Source organism: Sceloporus occidentalis, unplaced genomic scaffold (genome assembly GCF_023333645.1).
Source record: "Sceloporus occidentalis isolate IW3139 unplaced genomic scaffold, rSceOcc1.0.p SCAF_41, whole genome shotgun sequence".
Lineage (NCBI taxonomy): Eukaryota > Metazoa > Chordata > Lepidosauria > Squamata > Phrynosomatidae > Sceloporus > Sceloporus occidentalis.
In genome coordinates, this window is record NW_028317021.1 from 3,924,143 (window position 1) to 3,948,748 (window position 24,606).

Below are 24,606 nucleotides of genomic sequence, written 5' to 3' on the forward strand. Positions count from 1 at the left end.
CTGTTTAAGTATTTGGAGGGGTGTCACGTTGAGGATGGGGCAAGCTTGTTTTCTGCTGCTCCAGAGACTAAAACACAGAGCAATGGATGCAAGCAACAAGAAAAAAAGATTCCACATCAACATTAGAAAGAACCTCCTGACAGTAAGAGCTGTTTGACAGTGGAAGACACTGCTTTGGCGAGTGATGGAGTCTCCTTCTTTGGAGGTCTTTAAGCAGAGGCTGGATGGCCATCTGTCAGGGATGCTTTGATTGAGAGTTCCTGCATGGCAGAATGGGGTTGGACTGGATGGCCCTTGCGGTCTCTTCCAATTCTATGATCCTATGGTTTGTTGTTCGTGTTCTGTGCTTTCAAGTCACCTCTGCCATATGCCAACCCTATCCTAGGGTTTTCTGGGGAAGATTTATTCAGAGAGTTGCCATGGCCTTCCCCAAGTGTGACTTCCCCAGTCACTTTCAACCAGTCACTTTCTATAGCTGAGCGGGCATTCAAACCCTAGTCTCCCCCAGACTTCAGGCCCAACATTCAAACATTGCCTCTCATTGAGTTTTCTCTGTAAGTTTTCTTCTGAGGTGGTTTGCCTTGGCCTTCATATAAGGCTGAGACAGTGTGACTTGTCCAAGGCCGCCCAGTGGGTTTCCATGGCTGAGCAGGGATTCAAAGCCTGGTCTCTCATAGTCCTTAGCCACCATTCAAACCACTACAGCTCACAGGTTCTTATTTCGTTGCTTCATTTGCTGTCACATTGTTATTACTGTAACTTTACTTCCCGAGAAAGGAAGAGGCACTTGAGGGATTTTCTGTTTTATGTATCGTTATCATCCTCATCTCCATTTATGCCTCACCCCTTTTCATCAAGGCTCAGGACAGCTAGCAGCCTATGTAATAAACAATGAAAATCACAAAGTGCAAATATCTAAAGGCAAAAATTCCAAATTACACACACGAAGAACCTCAAATTAAAATACTTCCTAAAGCACGTGCGATACAAGCAACCAGCCTCCAAAGATATAGAATCGTAGAGTTGGAAGAGACCCCAAGGGCCAACCAGTCCAACCCCATTCTGCCATGCAGGAACTCTCCATCAAGGCATCCACGACCAATGGCCATCCAGACTCTGCTTAAAGACATGTTCAGCACATGCTCATTCCCTAAAAGCCTGCGCAAGTGGTCTGAACAGCGGCCTGGAAGACACAAGTGCAGGAGGCAAGGGAAACTTTCGACACAAGGGAATTTGAGATCCAGGAGGCCACCACCAAAAAAGCTCTGCCAGGTATTATAGCATGATGAACCACACCACTTTCAGGTATTTCAAGCAGAACTTTCCTAGCTGACTTTAAATCTTCTATGGGTCAACCTAGGCTGTTGTTAAAGTAGAATAAGCAAATTGACTGTCTTGCGTAGTACACAGCCCAACTTGGGTGGATGAGGAGCACAACTGCCATTCTGCCTAGACAGCAAAAGATCTTAGTCTTGCCTTCTGCAAACTAAAAAAAACCCTTACACCAGGTCACAATTTGCCCTTTTTAAAAAATAAAAAAGCCTTTTGGTTGGATTCAGTGCCGTAGAGGGGCACAGGGAGATGTACAGAACCCTTCCCTGCCAATTCTTCCTCTGCTCTAAACCACCTGTGCCCAAAACAGCTTTCTTTAGTCTTGAAGGTCCAAAAGTGCATTTAATAGGTTACGTATGCTTTAAGAAGAAATCTATAAGAAAAGGGAAGGGGGAGCAAAAGACAATGAAGGAGATGGTGTCTATCACCCACCATCCGCATCCAAAAAGCTATCATCCACCATCTGCATACAACTGGAAATTGTACATCTCTTGTACATGGCTCCAGGGTCTCTGATCCCTTCAGCGGTGATAAAGAAAAATCATATAACTTGTACTGTGTAATTAATACTTTTAATTTTTCAAAAAGAGGCGATAAATAAACCAACGCCTTAAACCAATGGTGAGAAATTCCCACAATTTACCTTTTTCTGGCCCCCAAAAGACAATGAACTGATGATGCTCCTGAAAGTCTCCGGGTGCAACGGTTTACTTTTTGAACTGGTTTCAAAGCCTCCCTGTACTGTTTAGCACTACAAAAATACTCAGTTTTGAGAACCACAAATGGCCTTCCAGCCACTTTGTGGGATTTGTTGTTTTTGTTTTAGATTTTTTTGGTAGTCATTGCAAACTCCAAGGCATAAAAGTCCCCAAGACATAAAGGGCTGTACCAGTGGCCCACTCCTACCTTAAATAAAATAAACTGGACCAGCAGGTGACTATGCCTTCAACACCGATGGTGGGTCAATGCTCATCTCCTCCTCTGCAGGAGTGAGCAAAAGGTAGATCAGGACTTACCGACAGATCTCTAGATTCCTTCTTGTAGATCACTAACTGACACATTAATGGGAGGAACCAAACAAATGATAATGCTGAAAAGAAGAAAGCCTAGTACAATCCGGAGAGGATTATTGTGCAGAAGAACTGAAAGATCTGTTCTGTTCTGGCACTCAAAAGGACAGTTATGTGAACTCAGCATTTATAAATTCTTAATTAAATTCATTCCTTCTTTTGAAACAGGGGCTGAATAGTAGTAGTTCTCTGGTTTCTAAGGGAGAGGGAACACAGAGTAGATCCCATATGTTTGAAGTCTACCCACTTGAAAACAGGAGGCTAAGATACGGAGTGGAGAGTGGTCTGTATGGCACATGTGGGGAGCCTACAGCTCTCTGGTTGTCATTGGACTCCAGTTTCCATCAGCCCCAAATAGCCCAAATAATGGTGAGATGAGATGGGAGCAGTAGTTCACTAACACTGGGAAGGTCGACATTTTCCCAGTCCTGCTGTAAAGCTGTCTCCCCCAACCTCTTATTGCCACCTCCCAACATCAGCCACCTGAAACTAATGCCCCATTTCTTGCACCCTTTCTCCACCTGCTAGAATTCAAAGAAATATCCTTGTTAGTCTGTAGAATCGGTCTGTGGAGAAATCTTGTAGCACCTTTGAGACTAACTGAACAAAAGAAATTGGCAGCAGTTGCAGCTGAGGAAGTAGACTGAATTCTACGAAACCTCATGCTGCCAATTTCTTTCGTTCACTTAGTCTCAAAGGTGCTACAAGATCTCTCCTTTCTTCAACTGTTACTCCAAAGCATTTGAGGAGCCTTGTGCATTTTTCCCCAAAGAGGCAACCATGTTTGATTCAGCAAAATCAACCAAGAGCCCTACACCAAAAGCATCCGAGGAATTAGACTGAAGCCTACGAAAGCTCACGCCGTCAACTTCTTTCTTTCATTTGGTCTCAAAGGTGCTACAAGATCTCGCTACATAAAGAGCCCTCCAGTTCCTTACAAACTGACTAATTCAGTACAGCTTCTAAGCTTGGAGTGGTGATGATGGAAGCTGCAGTCCAAGACATCTGGGGCCACCGGGGTGGAGAAGACTGAACTAATGCTTGCTGAAAAACAGTGAGGGCCTCTGTATCTCAATTTACTCATACACATGCTCACCCATCCTACAATACCAGCTAACAAACCAAGTTTCATTTATTTAATATTTAAGACCAGTGGCTGCTACATTCTTTGTAGAACACCAGAGTTCAAGAAGCCAAGAACCGTGGCTTCGCCTCTCCCTGTATCTCCCTAAGGAATGATTTATAATTCAGCAGGGCCCAAGAGTGCCCAGTTTGCTAACACTGAGGATTATGGCAACAAGAAAATCATGCTCGCTCAAAGATAAGCACATTCCAACATGCCCTCGAACATGAAATAACAAACACGCCATATTTAGAGCTACATCTCAATTTCGCCAGAACATTGTGCCCACAAACACCTGAACCCACGGACAGACAACTTGTATACATGTCCCTTACAACGTAATAGTAGGCTTTCAGCTCTACCAGTGGACTGATCAAGCTATCCGTGCCAAATGTACTCGTGGGGGAACATCTTCTGCAAATGGCTAGTCACGCGTACAGAATCTGTGTAAACAGACAAAACCTGTGTTGGGTGTAACATATAAGGAACCATAGTTAGAGGCAGACAGAGAGAGAGGGTTTTTTCTTCTTCTTTGGAACGGGAAGCAAAATAAAGATTTCAAAATCCCTTTTCACTGCCTCCTCCTTACATCCCCCCGACCCAGATGGATCTCCAGAGACGGATGCATCTCCAGGCATGAAGATGCGATGCTGAAACAGCAATGGACCAGAATGAAGAGTGGAAGGAGAAAAGGGAGGAGAAAGAGGTACGCCAGGAGTGCTTTTCTGGGCAAAACGGCTGTCCCACTGAAAGAAATGAACCCCTAAGTCTGAGATGGATCAGTGGTTCCTCCTCATGTGCCTCCTAAAGCCTGGGCATGGCATCCCTAAGGTTGGCATCACCAAGAGCGGTAACTCATAGTGTCACAAACGCCCTGACCTTCTCCCACACCATACAGAATCCTTAGTCATTATTTTTTGTGCTAATGTTACTCGCAAACAATAATTCCCGTCCATCACCAATGGTAATGGCAACAGTTGTGACACAAACCAGTCCGGCATAGTGGTTTGAGTGTTGGACTACAACTTTGGAAGCCAAGGTTTGAATCCTGCTAGATCATAAAAAACCCACTGGGCAAGGGGCACACTCTCAGCCTCAGAGGATGGTCACAGCAAACCTCCTCGGCACAAATCTTCCCAAGAAAACCCTGCAATAGGGTCACCAGAAGTCAGAAAGGACTTGAAGGCACACAACTGCCACCAGAGAAGTATTGTGTGCCTTCCAGTCCTTTCTGACTTCTGGCGAGCCGATCTGCCAAATGGCTCTGCTGCCTTTTACCCCACGAGACTCAGAATGGGATTCAGGAGGCACCATAGGAATTGTGACTTTGGGAAAGTCACACTGTCTCAGCCTCAGACAATGGTCCTAGCAAACCTCCTTGGCCCAAATCTTCCCAAGAGAGCCCTGTGAAGGGCTCGCCGTCAGAAAGGGACATGAAGGCACACCACCACCACCAGAGAAGTGTGGAACATCTGCCCAATGGCTCTATGGCCTTTTCTCCCATGAGGCTCACAACGGGACCACAGGAAGGGGGACCTTGGGCAAGTCACACTCTCTCAGCCTAAGAGGATGGCCACGGCAAACCCCTTCTGCACAAATGTTCCCAAGAAAACCCTGTGACAGGGTCTACATAAGTTGGAAAGGGCTTAAAGGCACACATCAACCCCCAGAGAAGTCTGGAACACGGTCTGCCCAATGGCTCTATGGCCTTTTCTCCCATGAGACACATAATGGGACCACAGGCATGGGGTCCTTGGGCAAGTCACACTCTCTCAGCCTCTGAAAGGACATGAAGGCACACACCAGAGAGTGATGGAACATGGTCTGGCCAATAGTTCTGCTGCCTTTCCCCCCATGAGACTCACAATGGGGCCAGAGGAATGGGGGGGGGGGGTCCCTTGGGCAAGTCACACTCTCTCGGCCTCCGAAAGGACTGGAAGACACCCAGAGATGTTTGGAACATGTTCTGCCCAGCCTCCTTTCCTCGCAGTTTGTGGACCAAGCCAAAGGAGAGGCTCTCCACCCCCCCCCCCCTTGGCCTCCTTGCCCACCTCCCCCAGTGCCATCCCTGGAGGCCAGAGGGGCAGCCCCCTTACCTGTTTTTCTTCTGTGCCCAGGATGGGAAGAGAGGATGCCCAGAGGAGGATCGAGGGAAGGAAAAAGACAAGGAGAGAAGGCAAGGTGAGAAGCCAAGTTGGATGGTCCCCCCTCCACACTCACATACACCCAAAGGATGCTCTCTGGCCTCACCTGAGATGCTCACCTGGGTTGGCCAGCTTGCTTTTGTACCGCATCCCTGTGCTCATCTTGCTCCGAAGACTCAGGGCAGGCAGGGAAGGGCAGCCACGCTACAGATCGCCGGTGATCCCCCTGGATCCCTTACTAGATCCTGCCTGCTTTCCTCCCGATCGCCCCCCGAGCCGCGCCTGCTGCATTCAGCAGCCCAGCCAAAAGGGAGGGGGCTTTTAAAGCCAGGGGCGGGGCCAGCGGCGGACTAGCCCCGCCCACTCCCGCCCCCAGACAAACAGGGAGCCCTCTCTTGGGCCTCCCTCCCCCTCCCTTGCCAGGACAGGGAGGTTTCCCTCCAGATTGCTGCTCTCTCAGTCTTCCAGGGCACTGCACTGTAGAAGCTGTAGGATCCAGGGCTGGGCAATGTTGTTGTTATTATTACTATTATTATTTATTCCTGTTACTCTATTGTGCATGCAAACACCCCAAAAGCAATTTGATTCTATTGTCCTGGGGAAGGGACAGGGAGGCAAAGAGAGACACTTACACACAGCCAGCCTTGCACTGCAACCAGGACTGGGGAGGAGGAGTAAGGAGTAAAGGAGGAGGAGGTTTTTACAGGATGAGTAAGGAGTAAGAGGTTTTTTTTACAGGAGTAAGGACTAAGAGGCTTGTTACAGGAGTAGGAGTAAAGAGTAAAGGTTTGAGCGTTGGACTGCGACTAGAGAGTAGGGTTTGAATCCCGACTCGGCCGAGGAAACCCACTGGGTGACCTTGGGCGAGTCACACTCTCTCAGCCTCAAAAGAGGGCCATGGCAAAGCTCCTCTGAGCAACTCTTGCCAAGAAAACCCCTCGACTGGGCCACCCTGAGGGTCACCAGAAGTCAAAAGCGACTTGAACACGGGCAACAACCACGAAGTTGAAAATATAAAACCATTAAAAACCTATCCAAGCAAACGCCCCAATAAAAAGCCTCCCAGGGTGCAATTGCATATTCAATTTCTTTATTAAAGCCACGGCGCCAATTGAACCGTCGATCATCCAGCTCTGCAGGGTGAAGGCAAGGAGCCAAGACCATCCTTTCCAATGTCTCTTTGTTGGATACACGGCCTGCCTTTAGCAGCTTGTCGGTTTTTAAGGCTGGCGGCTTTATCACTCCTATAATAATAATAATAATAAAAAGGATCAGGTTTGGAAAGGAATGGACCCTGGCCTCTGCAACATGTATTTCTTGGGTGTCAGCCCTCTTAGGTGCGATACAAAAACAACAAGCCTTGCCTGGAATTTGCCCTGGAAAGGACATTAGGATTTGATTGAGGGGATGTCCTGCTCTGTATCCACACTGCTGAACTAATCCAGTTTGACACCGCTTTAACAGCCATGGCTCCATGCGTCAAATTACGTTATTTCTGCCACCTTAGCAGTAAAGGATGTCCAAAATGTTGGGGACTTCTTGGTTTGTTTCTTTAGGGAGAGAGGGGAAACATGGAAAGAGAGGCATGAGGAAAGCTACTGGGAGACCTTGGGCGAAGTCACACTCTCTCAGCATCAGAGGGAGTCAAAGGCAATTCTCCTCTGAACAAATGTGGCCAGAAGAACCCTGGGATAGGGTTGCCTTAAGGTCATCATAAATCAAGGCTCCATTCCCACTTACAGATAAATCGGTGTGCGATCTGAATCGATGGATCAATTTGACATCGGAGCCTGGTTCCCACTACATTTGCCCCAATCACATTTTCAGTCATTTTCTGGCATCAAAATAACCCACTTGTGATTCACATTCACAATGAATCAATTCAAAATGATTCTGTTCCAGCCGGCGGAAGGGCAAATCTGAATCGATTCCAAGCCCCTTGTGGTTCACACCTGCACAGAATCGATTTATCGAAAAAGATGCGGGGAAAAATCAGCATCAAAAAGACATGGGTTAAATGAGTTTGGCGCATGGCGATTCGGATTAAGTGGGAACCAGGGTCACTTGAACCGGTTCAAGCCAAATTGTGATCCGGTTTAAAAGGTAGTGGGAATGAGGCCCAAAAATGACTTGAAGACAGACGCCAACAGGGAACCTATGGCATTTCAGTGTCGGATTGCAACTCCCAGCATATGCTGGCTAGGGCTGATGGGAATTACAGACCTGGAAGGCTATAGATTGCCTAGCCTTGAGTCAGAGTAAATCTACAGTGCTATATAAATAAAGTTTAATAACAACAACAACAATAATAAACAGGCTACTGGTCGATCATGGGAAAGACCTCCGCCTGAGACCCTGGAGAGCCACTGCCGGTCAGAGTAGACAACACTGTCCTAGATGGAAAGATAATCTGAGACAGTATCAGGCAATGTGATTTGCATCCATATACCTATTAACAGCATGTTCTGTAACTATTTTTTGACGTGATGATGCCTTGGAAGACTATGAAATGAAATGCGTTGAGTTGCGTAAAATAAGAGTTTGGAAAAGTCTTTCATAAATTAAGGTATACTTAAGCTAACTATGTTGGAATGAGCACTGTCTTCATCAAATATGATTTTTTGGGGAGGTGCTACAGCCATTAATCTGCCCATCTCTCACTACTTTTGTGCAAAACACTTCCGCCAAAATACCACAAGAGGACAAGTCTTCTAAAGCTGGTAGCTGGCCATCACAACACAAGTACGTAACCAACATCTGACTCGAACCCATTCAAGTTCCCGATTTGTTTGACTTGATCGATGAGGAGAGGCGGAGAAATCAGTAATGGTTTCCATATTCGTTTTGATTTTTAAAGGCTAGACAACCACAAATCATTACGGAGAGCACCACACAATAAAAAGTGCAGACAAGATCTAATAATCCAATTCCTGTATGTTTTCGTAGTCTAGCCATGAAAAATATACATCTAATAGAGACTCAGATAATGCTGAGGTTTGTTTAGAAGAAAAGACATAAAGGCAAATGACAGCATATCCAAAGGGCAATGAGGACCAGAATGCCGGGACATCTGAAAACCAAATCCTATGAGAAAGAGTTCGAAAAGTATTGTTGGAGACGATTAATGGCAGGGATGGACCACTTGTGGCCCTCTGGATGTTGTTAGACTGCAACTGCCATCAACCCAAGCCAGGATAACCAATGTTGAAGGATAATGGGAGCAGCATTAGACCCACACATTGCCCCATCCTGGTTAAAATGAGCCATTATTGTTTTCTTCATATGCAGCCCTCAGTATGTAAAGAGATCTTGTAGCACCTTTGAGACTAACAGAAAAAAAGAAGGTGGCAGCATGAGCTTTCATAGACTAAGGTCTACTTCCCAAATGCATCTGAGGAAGTAGACTAAAGTCTACGAAAGCTCATGCTGCCAACATCTTTCAGCGAGTCTCAAAGGTGCTGCAAGATCCCTATGTACTGATTCTACAGACTAAGACAGCTATATTTTTGAAAACTGGTACTCTGTTGCTCTAGGACAAAGGACTAGAACCAATGGGTGGAAACTGCTGAGAAGATTTCAAATTGAAGAGGAACTCCGTTGTAGTAAGACTATTTGACAATAGCACTTACTACCTTGGGAGGTGGTGGGCTATTCCTTAGGGGATGTTTTTAAGCAAAGCTTGGATAGCTGTAAAAAGATGCTTTGGCTATGTTCCGTATTGACCACATAATGAGATTCCAGGACTTCTGAAGTCCTTTCTTAATGTGAAGTCGAAGGCTTCATGGTCGGCATCCATAGTTTTGTGTGGATTTTTTGGGTTATGTGGCCACTCTTCTAGAACATGGCCACATGGCCCGAAAAATCCACAAAAAGCTATCCTTTCTTGATGATGATGATGATGATGATGATGATGATAATGATAATAATAATAATAGGAAATCCCCTGGTTTAAATCATTGGAGGGGTGTGTGTACAGCTTTGCGTGTAAAAGAAACCATGGATTGCTTTAAAAAGAATGCCACCCTCTCATGTTCCCCAACTCATATCCTATAGTAAGTCGCTCCTGTACATGCAGAGGCTGTTCACACAGTAAGGACAAAAGTTACACCCTGTTTTCTCATGTCTATTCCATTTATTACAAAACTACAGGAAAGTTAGTGCCATCGTACATATAAAATGTTTGGCGTACATACCGTTGTTTTCTCAATAGGGAAACAAAACAAGACCCAGCTCCAACAGAAAGTGTTCCCAACTTAACGCCTGAAAATTCAAGGCAGAACACACAGGAGGCCTCTGAGATTATTTGGCATGTAAGACCATTTTCATGATTTTAAGGCATCGTGGGTAAAAGGATGTCCGATCCTCTCCCATCACCAATCTGCTGGAGATTTAATGTTCAGTACCATTTTTCTTTTTCAAAAATGAAAAGCACCAGAGAGAAGTCTACCCCGGGGAGCTAAAGCATAGCTGAGAGACAAACTATGAGAGAGGAATGCTATAAACTAGCAACAAGCTATGCAGTATTTCTGCCATGTTTAAACAAATGGTAGCATGGATATGGCGCAAATAATACACATTTGCGGCAAACAGGTCACCACGTCTTTTAGTAAGAAAAGATACAAAAGTATCGAGGATTATCCTAGGTGGGGACAAACATGGTTCACCAAACTACTTCCATAGCCTAGTAGTACATATCGGGTGGCATATTAGCTTTGGGATTTAAAAAAGAGAATGGAACACAGGTCCCACATTATAAACATGAGCACAACATTACCACAAGGAAGGAGGAGGATACAAGCAACATGATTAAGGAGAGCTATACATTGAGGGGAAAGGAGGCTGTTTTCCAACATGATCTTCAAGACTTTCAGCTGCGTCTCGTAGCATCCAGCCATGCGTCAATGCACGACTCGTTCATGTTCACTAGTGTCATCGTTCCGATTCGTATAAAGCACTGATCCATTTTTAAAAGCACTGGGTAACCACTGCAAGAAAGAGGGGAGAAATGAAAGAGTTTAGAAGGCCGGCAGATGGACTTATTACTCCTTCTTTCCCCACAAAAAACAAAACAAAACAAAAAACAGTCCCAGAGCCCTCACTACCAAACACTGAAATATAATACTTTCTCACATTTTGGATTCATGGACTGGACAGATGTGCTCACATAATGAATGTGAATGGTGTACACACAACAAGGTTTGCTGGCATTGCCTGCACTCAGTGTGTCAATGGTACCACTGTTAGGGAAAGTTCCTTTTTTGGACTACAACTCCCAGAATTCCCCAGTCAGCCACTAGGAAGTGCAGCCTCCCAAAAAAGAGCATTTTTCCAAGCTCTTTCTGGACTGGAAGAAACAGGAGGCTGTCTTGATCAAGTCAGCCTAAAACCTGAACCCTATTGGTTAGTTCTAGCTAGAAAAGACCGATTTAATCAGTTAATGGAAATGGTGAGTCAATACATCAATACATCCCATTAATTCAGTGGGTCTACTCTACTCGAAACTAAGTAGGGTTTAGGCATATTTGTTCCTCTAGCTTAGTAACCCTGTATGTAAGATTTTATTTATTTTTCTTACTTACTACAGCTTTGCCATATTGAAGAAGGGCAAAGTGGGGCTGAAAGCAAACCATCAGGGGAGTTCATGGCAGGGGTGAGATGCAAACCGGGAACTCTTAGGGGTTTATTTAGACAGCGAAAATGATCCAGGTAGACTCTGGGTTGAACCTTTGTTGTTCACATACATTTCGAATGCATCTGATTAAGTTTTTTTGGGGAGGGGGCTGCCAACCCCCCCCCCAACCGAGGATAATCTATGTTGAGTTTTTTCCCGGGTTTTTCTAAAAGATTCGTATTCTCCGCTGTGTGAATAACCGATGCAAATAGACCCAGGATAAAACTCTGCATGCTTTGAATGTGCTTCAAATACATTCGTATCATCGACTCCATCTTTATTCGAGTGCTGACACGTGTGAACAACTGAACTCACAGAGATGTGCATAGATGCAGTTCCATAATATGAATAACAAATCTGGAATGCATGAGATTATTGGCATCATCTCGCTAAAAATAAAAACAATGTATGAATGACCCCTTAGTTAGATGAGGTACACCTGCTCTCAGCAATGCCACACATTTCTTTCCAGAGCTGAGAAAGCAATACCTAACTTACAACCCTATAGTCAACCCTCCACCAACTCACTATCTTTGAAAAATTTAGAAGCAGACCACAGCTCCCAACTTCAGAAGATTCTCAGATCACACCATTCTTCTGCAAGATACCTGTTTGGTTTGGATGCTACCTTGCAGCTTATATAGGATGACTGCTAATCCATCCCTCTCTACATCTGAGCATTGCAAATCCCTCAAACAAAACAGAAACAACCCGGCGTGGAAGAGCCTACTCTGCGAGTTCATGGGAAGCAAAGTAAAATTGAGAAAATGCGACTTCAATGTGCTCCAGGGCAGACTGGATTTTATTAGGCACAAACTCAGTCCAGCAACAGGCATGTTGTTCTTCCACTTTCTTTGAGAAAGTGCCAATTCTGCTAGGCCAGGCGCTCTGTCCAGATTGAAAAAACAGGGCAAAGGCGGGGTGAGGGAGGCAAGAGGAATCCAATTCCTGAGATATTGGCAAAGGAATCAGGCCAGGCGTCCATTGCCTGGACCAAAGAACTGAAAGAAGCGTATAATTAGGACTGTGTTTCCCCCAGAAATGTTGTCTTACTTGAAAAAGAGAGGCAGCATTACCATATACACTTACAGAGATAGCAGAGCTACAATATCACGTTTTCTCTCAGTGGCTGCCACTTTTTAAAGGGGTCTTTATTATTTGTTATATTAAACCTCTAATTTTGCCTCCAATGAGTGCAAGATGGAATACATGACTCTTATTCCCCTTTATCCTCACAGCCATCCATGCTGAGAGAGTATGACTGGTCCAAGTTGACTTTCTGGGTAGGAAATCCTTCTTCCTTGTTCCCCATTGTCATCACACAAAACAAACTTTCAAAAATACAACCATGCCAACCATAGCACAAATGGAGAACATTTCATTCAGCAGCCCTCCTGTGGTTCACAGAAAGATATGGAAGTTGAAGAGTAGAAACTAGTGACCAGTTGTGGGCTGACACTTCTGCTTCTCCAGTAGGATGCCTAACTGAATTCGGAGTAAGAAAAAACAAATCAGCAGTAACCTGCAGGAATGAATTCTGTGCCTTGAGTTCAACTGGATTGTGTACTTGGGCTAGGGAACAGGAGCTGGGCTTCTGCCAGCATTGGCTTGGCAATGGCAGGGACAAAACCAAAGAGGAGGTCAAACTGTAGGCAGATTGCGATGGGTAACAGTCACCTAAGTTGGTCCCGAAACAGTTGAAGCTTTGGGCCAGGGTTGGGAAACTGTGACGGTGTTTACAGGTCCAGGCATCTGAGTATGCTGCTGTTGTCGAGCCTGAATTTTAATTATTGAATTTGTATCCCGATTTTCCATTAATAACAAACAGCACCCAAGGCAGGTAACAGACATCACTAAACACAAATTAAACATCAAAATCACCATAATAACTAGTAATCAGTAAACACATGGCTAACTAATGGCCGGCCCATCAAAGGCACCCACAGGAGTCCAAATTTCTTTCATATCTGCTTTTCTAACAAGGTAACAGATCTCCCCTTGGACCTCTTCACTAAAGCCATGTCAAAATTATAGGAAGATCAAGAAAACGGACTATGTCCCTTCAAATGCGCCAAAGGGATTACAGCCGCTATGTTTTGATCCAGACCCACTGAGCCATTTTATAACTTCAAGGGTACATTGCTTCTTGCAGACTTCTAGCAATAAGCCATTTCTCATTCCCTGTCTGTTTATCCAGCTGGGTTGGAAAGACTGCTGAACGCTCCAGGTAAGAACACAGGCAAATGCCAGAATATGTGGGACTGTCACTTCCAGAGGCAATATTTGAATCTACAGTTCGAGGCGCGGCTTCATCTGTAGAACAGCAGATAAGAGGGGTCATTAAACAATGGGCTGACACAGAGGGCTAAAGCAAAGTCTACATACCCTAGTATAAAATACCCATATTTCTATGTACATTAGTGTAAAGTATGCATTTCATGTGTCTCAGTGTAAAATATCTAATTGTATACATGTTTCAGTGTCTTTCAAAGACACTGCAAGACGTTGCAGTGAAATGTGAAATGTGAAATCTGAAAAATAAATGTGGTTTGACATGCATATTCGATCAGGAGGCATGGATCAGGTTAGTTTTCTTCAAAATGTACCCAAATAAGATCCGTACACATCTTTTCCTTGGGCCAGTATGAAAAGGGTTGCCGGCGACAGCAAACCACCACATGCCCCATGTTTACATGCATCTAAAATATCAGCTAAATGAGGACAAATCAAAAATGGATCACAAGTCATGAGACAATGCCTAGTTTTGCTCTGCTCAGAATGAGAGCTTTGTGTTAGTTTCTACCTCGGGGATTAAAAGCTTAATACAAAAGTAAACCCTAAATCCTCTTTCAAGCACAATATTAAATAGTTATTGTATTTTTAAAATTACACAGCACCTTTTCTCACCCGCAATGCAAGGCTTTTAAGAACATAACTGCTTGGGCTGCTGATATACCACGTGCACATACCACAAGTCTAGAGAACAACACCAGCCACACATCTGACCTCAGAAGATGGGGGCAAATCCCCCCAAAACACTGATTTGTCCATCAGCGTTTTTTTGGGGATTTGCTCCCATCTTCTGAGGTCAGATGTATGGCTGGTGCTGACAGGCCCTACACTCTGGTAGCCCCCAAACTACAAATGTCTGCCATCTCTATTCTCTTTTAGACACCCAGCCAAGACAGTCCCTTTCTCTTGGATGTTTAATGCTGTCTGAGATTCTTTGACATACAGTTGGCCCTTCTTATACACAGATATTTTTTATACATGGATTCAAGCATCCACGGTTTGAAAATGTTTTTAAAAAGTATAAATTTCAAATATCAAACCTTGATTTTTCCATTTTGCTTTGTCATTATATTTAATGGGACTTGAGCATCCACGGATTTTGTTATCCACGGGGATCTTGGAACCAAACCCCGGCGGATAACAAGGGTCCACTGTATATTGTTCCTTTTCCCCCTTAAAGCTTTGTTGCTTTAAGTATCTTACCGCTTTTTATACTTTTACAGTTTTGATAAATGCTTGTTGTAACCTGTTTTGAATTGCTTGGGGTGAAAGGTAGGATATAAATCTTATCAATAAATATATATGGCTAGTGTGCTAGGAGAAGCCCACATCCATAAAGCTCATAGTGCTGCCTTGGTCAAGTGAAAGACTCCCTAACTTTCAACCAGGCCTACCTCGCAGGGCTGTTGAGAGCATTACAACAACAGTCTGACATCTGTCCTTAGCATAGGCTTGGCTTAGCTTAATCCCTGCAGATGCTGAGGATCTACTATTATCACCATTAGCTAGGCTGGACAGAGCTGAAGGGAACTGGAGTCCAAGAACATCTGGAGAGCCTCAGGTTCCCTAGAATCAGAGAATCATAGAGTTGCAAGAGACCACAAGGGCCATCCAATCCAACCCCCTGCCATGCAGGAACTCTCAGTCAAAGCATCCCCGACAGATGGCCATCCAGCCTCTGTTTAAAGACCTCTAAGGAAGGAGATTCCACTACACTCCGAGGAAGAGTGTTCCTCTGTCGAACAGCCCTTACTGTCAGGACATTCCTCCTAATGTTGAGGTGGAATCTCTTTTCCTGTAGTTTGCACCCATTGCTCCGGGTCCTGTTCTCTGGAGCAGCAGAAAACAAGCTAGCTCCCTCCTCAATATGACATCCCTTCAAGTATTTAAACAGGGCTATCATATCATCTCTTAACCTTCTCTTCTCCAGACTAGTTCTAGATTACCTCCCCAGAGGAAAAGAAAGGAGCCAATGGATCTAATGAACTAAGGAAAAGGATGCTCCCACCCTATGGCAAAATGCCATGACCTCATTTAAGAAAGATCCTTGTCATACAAATATAATTTGCATGCCAAAACAGCCACGCAACACCCAGAAGAACTTCTCTTTTTAAAAAGAAAAAAAAAAAAAAGGGGGGGGGGAGTGAACAGATCTTTAGATATCCATGAACCATGAAGGATCAGTGCTTGTCACTGTTGCCAGCTTTGCCAATGAGCGGAACAAGTTTCAAGGGAGCTAGCCAACCTGAACAAGGCAAATCCAAACTCATTTTCTGCAGGCGCAACGAAGCTACCAGGTTGACCGCTGAAGCGGTGGAGCAACCTCATCCTGCTGCAGTTGAGCAAAACATCTCTCAGGCCACGCCAAGGTGGATCCTCCAAAGGGAGGAAAATGCTGTCTAAGCTTCACATTCCAGCAGCCCGAAGAAGCTGCAGGCACAATGCAATCTTCCCCAGATGCCTTCTCTCATCATATCACTTTGGCATTAGACCATGATGAAAGCCTGGTTGCTACAGCACCGCTGCACATATTTTCCTTTTTAAAATCCTGTGTATCCACGATTGCTGGGAGTGGGTTTGTTTTTCAGGCCTTTGTAAAAATGTGCTTGTCAGGAGCATGACTAATGGTTTTTAAAGCAAGATAAGCCACAGGTTGTTATGATAAGCGGGAACATTGCATAAAGGTAGCTCAAGATTCCTCCCCCGTAAAAGAAATACTCTTCTATCATTATTTAGGAGTGAAGTTAAGTGTTAAGATGAGTTAACTATGGTTTCCTGACAATTGTAATTACTAGTTATGCCCCCAAACCATCCCAGATATTATTTTCAGTAAGGGAGGGAGGAACCAATAGCTTTCAGCTATTGTTGGAAGCCTCTTCAGCTCCAGCCAATGGTCCTAAATGATGGGATCTGTAGTCAGATAACATCTTGAAAGCCACAGACTAGAACTCCTGTCTCAAGTTAACTGAACAGAAAACAAAGGCAATCCTAATTTTGCAAGGGACAGCGTGGAAATGAGACTGGTTTTTTTGCTATTTTCTCTAAGGGTTTAGATTTGTAAGCCGCCTTGAGTCCCTGTACTGGGAGGAAGGCAGGATATAAATAAACATGATGATGATGATGATGGATGGATGGCAGGGCGGGGGGTGGAGATACATATTTCTGTTGCTCATTCTCATTTCCCAAAGAAAATAAACAGAACCAATACCCCATCACCTTACAGTAACTATTTCTGCAACACAGGCACAGTTCATGAGCTGTAATATGTATATGGTTCAATTTATGCCAACTTCAAAACCAAATGCCTAGCATGTGTTACTGGAGTCTACTGCCAAAGAAAGGTTAGGCATGCAGAGTGGGAAAAGAGACAGAAATTGATCAGTAGGCAGTTGGATCCTAGGTTGAGCAGGGACAAGATTGATGCTGAGCTCTGATGCGGAGGACCACCAAACTACCCTGAACTCTCCTAATCTTGGGCCTTTTCATGCTATACAGTGACGGCTCTATGATTCCATTTTCACTATTCTAGGTGTATTCTGTGGAATTCTGATTGCAAGTTGGTGAAGCAACCAACCTGTACTCTGGCTGAGAAGCTGAAATACAGCCTGCCTGCACCATACGCAGACTTGCCATCTGTGGACTTGAGCTCACACGGACGGCAAGCCCCGGTGGACAAAATGGCACGGGCGCTGCAGGTGCACATGTGCTGCCATGCACAGGAGCATGCCGCCATAGAAATCTATAGGATTTTCACATACGCAGGGGGTCCAAAACGGATGCCCCGCATATTGGAAGGGCCCACTGTACCTCTTCCTAAACTGAAAATCCCAAGATTTCATATGATGGAACCATGACCGTTAAAGTGGAATCACAGGGCTATCACTGTGTAATGTAAAAGCAGACCCTGACTGATTCTGGAAGCTAAGCAGGATCCAGCCTGATTAGAACTTGGATGGAAGAATACTAATGAATACTAATTAAATCACAGAGATCTCTAGGGAGATCGGAAAGAATCCTGCCTGAAACCTGGGGGAACTGCTGCCAGTCAGAGTTGACAATACTGGACTAGATGGGACAGGATTCTGACACAGTATATGGCAGCTTAATGCATTCCTAGAAGAGCATAAAAATGTGAGCTGCATCAGACAGGCACTATTTCTCCTACCATGCTGCCGCTATCAGAGGAGAATCTGTACTTGCTAACCTTCTCTCCTCCATAAAGAAAAGTTGGGGTTGTCGAGAAGATAAAAAGAAAGGCATTGAATGTTTATTCAGAGAAGGATCTGTCAAATGTAAATGCATACTGAAGTTTTGTGGTCTGCTCACCCTCCATTCCTGCTATTTTAGTTTCCAGCTTGCAAACTTTGTTTAGCTCCATCAAGCGCCTTCCTCCCAGATCACCTGGCAGAAGCCCAGGAGAGATGGTGGAACAAGGCCCACTCCATTGGCTCATCTAGAAAGACCAGCTAAACTGTTTCCATTCCAACTGGTCACTATAAGAACAGTTGTGCAATGGTAAGAACTGGTGCCCCAGTTTGTTTTGTTCCTCTGCCCTCCTCATTCCCTTTTCTTGACCGTAAGCCCAGAGGCAGGAGCTGTCTTGGTTTTGCTGATCTTGTAAGGCATCCTGGAAGCCTTTCAAGCTGAAGAGTATAAATAAATTAAATAAGCAGTATATTGTAACTTGACCCATCAGTATATACAGCTACTTCCCTTTCAGCTCACTGCAGACATCTGGGAAAGGACACAGTGAGTACATATGGCTCATCAATGAGAAGAACTAATTAAACTCAATAAAGTTATCAATTAAGTTAGAAATTTTCAAATAAAGAGGGCAATTAATTTTTAACTTTAAAAATTATTTTCTCACTTAATTGATTGACTTCAGTTAGCATTTCAGCAGCAACGTCATTCCTGAATCAAGTTACTAACTTAGCTATAAATCCATTGAATAAGAGCCCATGCCAATGAGCCAAGAAATGTCACACTTCCCAGCTGGCTCTTTACTTAAGGCTAGTTCATTTGGATTTTTGCAACACAACTTGGTGTTTTTTGTTAGCCTCTCAGGGTCGGGGGATCATTATGTTTAGGTCCAGAAAGTCCTACCGAGGCAAACACAAATGCCTGGAAGAATCTTTGCTTATTTTTGTTCATGATTAGACTATGATGAGTTGATGCCAATGCAAAAATGTTTTGAACAATCTAATCGGAAGGACTGCTAGAAAGGAAATGATCTTCTTTGCATCCATTTACCGTATATACTTGACTGTAAGTCGATTTCATGTATAAGTCGAGGGCATGTCTTGGGGCCAAAATTATGGATGTTGCTATGACCCATGGATAAGTTGAGGGTAAAATTTAGGGGCATATAGCAAAGGATCTAAAGGATGAAGCAAAGTAAAACAATGTCAGAGAACCTGCAAAATTCCAGCAGACATAACTCAATGTGCTTTGTCTTAAGGCTGGGTGGATGAGAGAATACAGAGGGTAAATGCTTCCAGGACAGATTATACTCTTGCTTTTCACCAGGGGATGGTTCCTTCTTTTAAATAAGAGTTAAGATACAGTGCTTACATTGACCCGTGGATAAGTCGACTCACGTTTTTGGGGTCAATTTTTTGACTTAAATTTCTAGACGTATACATGAGTATATCCAGTAGTCTTCCTGTGTCTACATCAGATATCCCACTCCTCATCTGTTCCAGGAAACTAAATTCTGAGGCTCTTTAACCCTGCAATTTTTTTTCCTGGAAATCAATAAAAGTAAACAGGGTAAGGAGATAAGCTTAGAAGGGGTGAAGAAAGAGGGTTTCCGATGGTGTGGATGAGAAATGTGATTTTCAGAAATTCATGCAGCTGCTTCTTTTTCTCTGAAGCTCAAGGCAGGGACAAAGTGGGAGGGGAGTAAAAAAAATCACAGATGGCATTTTTCAGCTTCATTCTCTAAAGGTTTTAGCATAGGTTTTTAACATAAACACCAATTTAACACATACTTAATAGTTAATTCCCCCTTCTAACCTAAATACAATTGAATTAGACTGTCTAGCTTATTAAGGATTAACTTGAGACATTAACCCTTTGTGTTCTAATTTCCCTATCTGTCTTACATTGAGACAGATAACTGATCCATTCAGCCCAGTACTCTCTATACACACTGTGGTTCTCTACAAAAAGTATGTAATTAGGTTATTTTAGACTCTGGACTTTATTGTCCTGAATGCATCCTTCTCTTTACAAAGATATTAGATGTTTTGTATGGAGTAGTTCTCGAAATGGGGAGCATAGGAAATGCTAGTGCCTTACGGAACTTCTATTTGGTAAAAAAAATTGACACTGGTTGACATTCTGTTAGTGACATATGCATAACTTGCACAATGCATACATGGTGAATTATTTACCACAGTGCAACAGATGTATTCTCCTGAGAGTGGCAGAAACAAAGTTGCACAGACAGCACCACTCTACATGATGCATTTATAAACTGCACGCTGTGCACTGCGCAGTGGGACCAAGTCATTTATATGCGTCACACAATACCTCTTATCTCTGCATATCGATAATTATACTAAAGTGAGGAGATGTCGGATTGCAACCACTGTGTTTTGCCATTAAAATTCCAAGGCAAAATGCTAAACGCACTACAGTATGTTAACACAATTGTTAACACAACTGCCCATGGCCCAGTCAATTTATTTCCTGATTGTTGAATAGCAATAGCAATAGCACCTTCATAGTCAATATCATAGTCAGTTTCATAATAATGTCAATTTAGGTACAGTTAAGTTTCACTGACATATAAAAATAAATGTAATGATAATGAAGGATGGCTGGTGAGATTTACTTTGATAATTATGAAGGTGATTTTAATGAATTCAACTACATTTATTAATTTTAGCTAATCTTTAATTTATTTTACTTGCTGTGTGCTATCAACTTGTTTCCCTCAGGCAAACCTATCATGGGTTTTCTGGAGCTGAGAGTCTGTGACGCACCCAAAGTCACCCAGCAGGTTTCCATGAATGTTGAGAGCTGCCTGCCTTATCAAGTTATCTATGAGACTTAAGTTATACTACAACAATAACATGCTATTTGTGCATATTTACTGAATGTAAGCAAAATTGTTGTTGTGTGCCTTCAAGTCATTTCCAGCTCATGACAACCCTAAGGCCCTTGTCATTCTGTCGGAAGGGTTCTTGGACTTCTGCCCCAAAGTCCTGCCCTCAAGGTACCAACACTCTGCCACCTCAGTCCAGTGCCCTTTTCAGCCTGACTACCCAAGATGCCTTTTCAGCTGGCCATGCCACATGTAAAGCAGGTACATTGCCAATGAGCTGCGATATGCAGTATAATAAGGTGACACCTGTGGGAATCCGGTATCATTAGCAGAGCATTGTATTCAAATTTACAATATTCCAGGACACAGCCCTGATCGCGCAGCAGCAGCAAAGGTTTAAAAAATGAGCTAAGGTGAGGTATGCATTGTGCCAATTCATGCAGAAAGTGAAATAACACTGACCATCTTCCTGCGCATACCTAACATGGCTACTGATGAGGAAATAGTTTCATGCAGCATTGTTGTTGTGTGCCTGCAAGTTGTTTCCGACTTATGGTTTCCCTAAGGCAAACCTATCACGGGGTTTTCTTGAGAAGATCTGTACAGAGGAGGTTTGCCTTTGCTTTCCTCTGAGTTGCCCAAGGTCACCCAATGGGATTCCACGGCCAACCAGGGATTTGAACCCTGGTCTCCAGAGTCCTAGTCCAACACTCAAACCACTACACCACACTGTCCCCTCATGTATAATAAGGATGCCTCAGTATCCTAAAGGCACCAGATCCAGACTGATCTCAGAATCTGAACAGGGTCACTTCTGGTTAATGCTTGGATGGGAGACCTCCAACGAATACCAGGTGCTGTAGACTCTCTTTTAGAGGCAGGAACTGGCAAAACCACTTCTTGAGTATTCCTTCCCTAAGAAAACCCTATGAAAATTTCATGGGCTCACCAAAGGTTGACAGGAGACATGAAGACACAGACGCACGCACATCATAAGGTTACTCCCAGTCAACAAGAGAAAGGTGTGCTCTCAACATGCAAAGAGTGTTGAGAGCGAGGCAATCCTTAGGTACTTTTGTTTCTGGAGCATGCAACAATACACATAACACACATACACTTTCAGCAATAACCAGACATTCTTCGTTCCACCTGTCTAATCATTGAATATTTTTTTTGCATATTTGAACACTGCTGCCATTCAGCCCCTGTCCCATCAAGGTTTTTTTGATGTTTTACCTAGGGAAATATTCAGAGCAGGTGCCTCTCTGCAACATTTATCTGACTATATCTTGCCTCTTGAGTGTGTGCAATTATGAAATGTATATTAAAACACTTTTAACAATGCGGGAATACTCAATTAAGTTTTCTCCCCCCAGTATGCCAATTTTATTTTTTTATAAATTTTGGATAATCAATTATTTGTGGTGATAGTTCTAAATAAGGGGTAACAGCAGCACAAAGAGAGAAAACCTCTACATCATTACACAAGGTATTACAGTCGGCCCTTCTTATACACTGATTTTTTATACACGGATTCAAGCATACACGGTTTGAAATGTTCAAAAAAGTATAAATTTCAAATATCAAATCTTGATTTTCCATTTTTTATAAGGAACACCATTTTGCTATGTCATTATATTTAATGGGACTTGAGCATACACGGATTTTGTTATCCACGAGGGGTCTTGGAACCAAACCCCAGTGTATAACAAGGGTCCACTGTATTATGATTATCTGTCATAACAAGGACCCGAAAAACGTAACTCGGAAACAGATTGGCAGACAGTGTGTTAGTAAATTCCTCCTTACAACAAGGCAGGGTTCCAACATGCATAAAGGAGGCAGTTGTGAGGCCTTTGTTGAAAAAGCCATCCCTGAATCCCTCTATAATGGATAACTTTCAGCCTGTGTCCAATATTCCATTTTTGGGCAAGGTAACAGAACATATGGTTGCCTCCCAGCTACAGATATTTGTAAGTGAAACAGACTATACTGATCCATATCAATCTGGTTTCAGGCCATTTTGGACATCTTGATGGACAACCTCATCAGAGAACAAGATGGGGGGAGTGTGTCCAGTTGGTTCTGCTGGACCTCTCAGTGGATTTTGATACTATCAACCATGGTATCCTCTTTAAAGAGCCACAAAACTTTTCAAGTCTGTTCAGCTGTTTTCAGTCCCTAACATGGGAAATCTCTGGCTCTTCCAAAGGTCACAGTGTGCAACCATCAGTTTGAGCCACCAGTTGAACTCTAGGGATTAATCTGGGGATAATAATAGAGGTGATCCCCACCCCAACACAAGGGGGAGACAAGGGATGAAATCTTTCTTCCAGAATAAACTTCTAATAAGAAGTTCTAAATAGCTTTTGATTTCAAGGAAAGGGTTTTTCAGATCCTTATTCAGAGATTAGAAGAACTCTACAATTCCAAAACTTTGGAAAATATATGTTTACTTTTAAACTTTCTGTTACGAGACTGTGGTAGTCAAAGAGACAAAACAACTTTGAGAAGAGGATTCTTTATGCTGAAAAATAGGCCACCTAAGGAGGTTAACAAGGCCTGTGTTGATTCCTTTCAAGTCTTTTTCCGAATGCGAACTGCTATACTATTTAGACCTATGATGCCATCAAAGATGTCTTAAACAGAGTTTCAGCTGAGCCTTAGCTAGTTCCTTGCTACAGTTCTAAGGGGATGAGTTTCGTTTTCCATGACAGAAAATGCCTAAAAATCAACTTTAAAAAATTATGTACCAATCTATTTGCTTTTTTAAAAAATCAAGTTTCTGTTCCTCATCATATAGTAAAAGTCAAAGTAAAAGCAAGGCAGAGCCTTGACAAAGCACTTTGAAATGAGACACGTTTGTGATGGTCTAGCAGAGACCATGGTTACAGATGTTTTTGGTTCTACCACTGGAGAAGGTAAAGAGATCAACTCAAGCAGAAGATTTTGGGTGTCATGAAAGAGCAGCATACCGTTGTTCATGGAGCTTTGTTTTGTTTGTTTTCACTGCCAAAGACTGGAGGAGTACTGGTAGGATTTTCTGCCACATTTACCAAAACAAGCTTTGGTACTGGGGAGACATTTGCTGCTGCTCTTTAAACAAGATATCTTGAGGTGGCTGCACATTCATAGATCACATCAACTATTTCGCTCAGGATAAATGTGCAAAATTTGGTTCTCTTAAAGGTAGAAAGCAATCTGTTAAAAATTAGGGTCTTTGCAAGAATGTAAAAGGGTCATATTTATGTTTAATACCAACACAGCAAGTAAATGTTCAAACAGAGGTAACAAAACTGCCTGCTTAGGGCTGGAATGTTGCCAATTCATACTTGGTCCATAGGTCCAAAGTACACCGAATAATAGGACACTGCCTTATACCAAGGCAAAAAAACTCTGGATTACAGAGGCAGGATTTCTTCCTACCTCGAGATCCCTGGTATTATTGTTTGGTGATCTCCTCTCCAAGTGCTAACCAAGCCTGACCTTGCTTAGCTTCTGAAATAGGCCCATGGTGTAAGCCGAACAAAAGTCATTTTACTCAGACTATACATTCCAGCAGACAAGCAAACCAAAGGTAGTGTCTTAAAATCTAAGTACTTAGCAGGAACAAATGTCATACAGTCCTTTTTTTCCCGACAGTTGAGGGAAAGCATGAGAAGTGTACCTTTCTGAAACCAGAACAGGCCTTCAGGCACAATTCATTTTGCAAGCTGCAGATGTAGCACTACGGTCCCAAGGACCACAGGCATTCTGTACAAGTGCACTTATTACAGAAAACTGGAATCCAAATCTGATTTTACTGTTTTGTTTTTCTCACAGACACCAAACAGCCAGCATAGTCATTCTTCTGCTCGCCCAGTGCTGTTGCTCTTGATTTCTTGAGTAACGGCAGCCTGTTTCCTTTAGTTTTTTAAAAT

At 43.3% G+C, this 24,606-nt stretch overlaps 1 protein-coding gene across 2 annotated transcripts in view; it reads right to left on the reverse strand.

The window, feature by feature from the left end:
* Positions 1-9,781: 9,781 nt before the first annotated feature.
* The window catches only part of LOC149289985 (septin-2), a 69,334-nt gene continuing 54,509 nt past the window's right edge, over positions 9,782-24,606 (reverse strand). For both annotated transcript variants that reach the window (XM_089489728.1, XM_089489730.1), the window contains one exon: positions 9,782-10,654. The gene's annotated coding sequence lies outside the window, so the exon portion shown is untranslated. The remainder of the gene's footprint in view (positions 10,655-24,606) is intronic.